Here is a 2,315-nt window from a genome sequence, read left to right on the forward strand (position 1 = left end):
CACCGGTTTGAGGCAAAACATTAATTTGCTAAATTTATTTACATCTCTAAAATACCAATACTAAAGACCTACAAGCTGCAATACTTATATTGATAAAGGCTATAAGGGATTGTAAAGGAATATTGATGACCTATCCTTATTGCACTTGGTACCTCAACTGGTCAGCTGTTTGCAGCTCCCAGTGCAGGAGAATGTACAGTGTGCATATATATTTATAGTATTTTAGTGGCTGTTCTTGGGTACTGCTGATCGGCTCCTATTAAAGTTAATGGGGCCCAGAATGAAGTACCTTAGGGCTCACCATAATCACCGTGTGGAGTTTTATTAAACTGATTGTATACAAGGCACCAAAAAAGACATTTAAAACCATATCATTACAGAGCTATAGAAGACAAGGAATCAGGTGCAGCAACAATCCTGTGCAAGCACACAGGTACGGCATAGTAGAGTCTAGTAGTGAGACATATGAATTTAACTAAAGTGACAGTGCTTCAGGTCTTATCCTAGAAAGTAATCAGTGAGACATATGTAGCAGTGTCAGCAGGAGTGAAACATCCAATATATCATCATCCTCCTCTCTAAACATGCTAATGCTGACCACAGCAACATAAGAATCACGTGTGACGGAGTTGCACGTGTGACTTGCAGGACAGCCATGGATAAGAGCATTTACCGTATGCGATTCTTATGTTGCCGTGGTCAGCATTAGCATGTTTAGAGGTGATGATATATTGGATGTTTCACTTCTGGCACTTATGTAGCCATGTCAGCATATGTCTCACTGATTACTTTCTAGGATAAGACTTGAAGCACTGTCACTTAAGTTAAATTCATATGTCTTGCTACTAGACTCTACTATGCTGTACCTGGGTGCTTGCACGAGATGTTTGCGGCACCAGATTCCTTGACTGCTATAGCTCTGTAATATGGTTCTTTTAATGTTGTCTTTTGTATAGAAGGCACCAAAATCCGTTTAATAAAATTACTTTGCTTTTACTTTCTTTTGGTGGACTATTTTACTCCATTCTTGCATGTATACACCTCAAGATAACAAAGTTTGCAAAACTCAATTTCTAATTGGCCCAGAGCAATAAATGAATTGACAGCTGGAGGCTCTTACCATACATATGTTTTGAGTTCACTATTATAAAGTCTTTCTTTTGATGCTAATCATAGACTAAGGGCTCATACTCACCTGCAAGAAACTCAAATGAGTCTCACACTTCAATACCCGGCACTCAGGAGCTGAGCGTGCCACTGCATGTATTCCTATGTGGCCGCACGCTCTGATCTGAGTGCTGGCAGCAGCGCCGGGTATTAACATGCAAGACTCATCTGAATTTCTCGCAGATAAGTATGAGCCCTTTAAGGGATATCCTATAGTCTGAAAGTCATTCCTTTTCCAAGGCATAGAAGATAACTTTCTGATCACTAAAGGGTTCCTGCTGCTGTGGTCCCCAACAACCCCTAGAACTGTGGCTTTGAAGAGCTCTGTGTGAATGGAGCAGCGGTCGATCAGGAGCACTGCTGCACCATTCCTTCTAATAGGAGTAACAAAGACTAGACACCTTAGCACTCTGCAATCTTCAGTGTTCCCATTAAAGGGCCACTGTCACCCCCCCCAGCCGTTATAAACTAAAAGAGCCACCTTGTGCAGCAGTAATGCTGCAGTCTAACAAGGTGGCTCTTTTAGTTTTTGATTCATTTATTACCTCAAAGAAGCGTTTTAAAAATTGGCCACACATACCAGATATTATACCTGGAGGCGGTCCGAAGCGTCCTGTATGAATCCCCCAACTGCCGTCACTCATCTCTTCAGGCCCGATGGTACCCGCCCCCTGAGCGCTGTTATCTTCTGAAATCCGGCGCCTGCCCTGTGCGTGCCTGCCTGGGGCCTGCGCAGTGTTCATTGTCAGTGTGGCCACACTGTTGCTGAATCCCCCGCCCCGCACTGTTATTCATTATGCACAGTGCGGGGCTGGGGTTCCTGGGAAGGCGGGGGAGCTGGGGAGCGTCTAAACAGCGCAGTGCGCATGCCCAGGAACCCCAGCCCCGCATAATGAATAACAGTGCGGGGCGGGGGATTCAGCAACAGTGTGGCCGCACTGACAATGAACACAGCGCAGGCGCCGGATTTCAGACGATAACAGCGCTCAGGGGGCGGGGACCATCGGCCCTGAAGAGATGAGTGACGGCAGTTGGGGGATTCATACAGGACGCTTCGGACCGCCTCCAGGTATAATATCTGGAATGTGTGGCCAATTTTTAAAACGCTTTTTTGAGGTAATAAATGAATCAAAAACTAAAAGAGCCAC

Source organism: Ranitomeya variabilis, chromosome 3 (assembly GCF_051348905.1).
Source record: "Ranitomeya variabilis isolate aRanVar5 chromosome 3, aRanVar5.hap1, whole genome shotgun sequence".
Taxonomy (NCBI): domain Eukaryota; kingdom Metazoa; phylum Chordata; class Amphibia; order Anura; family Dendrobatidae; genus Ranitomeya; species Ranitomeya variabilis.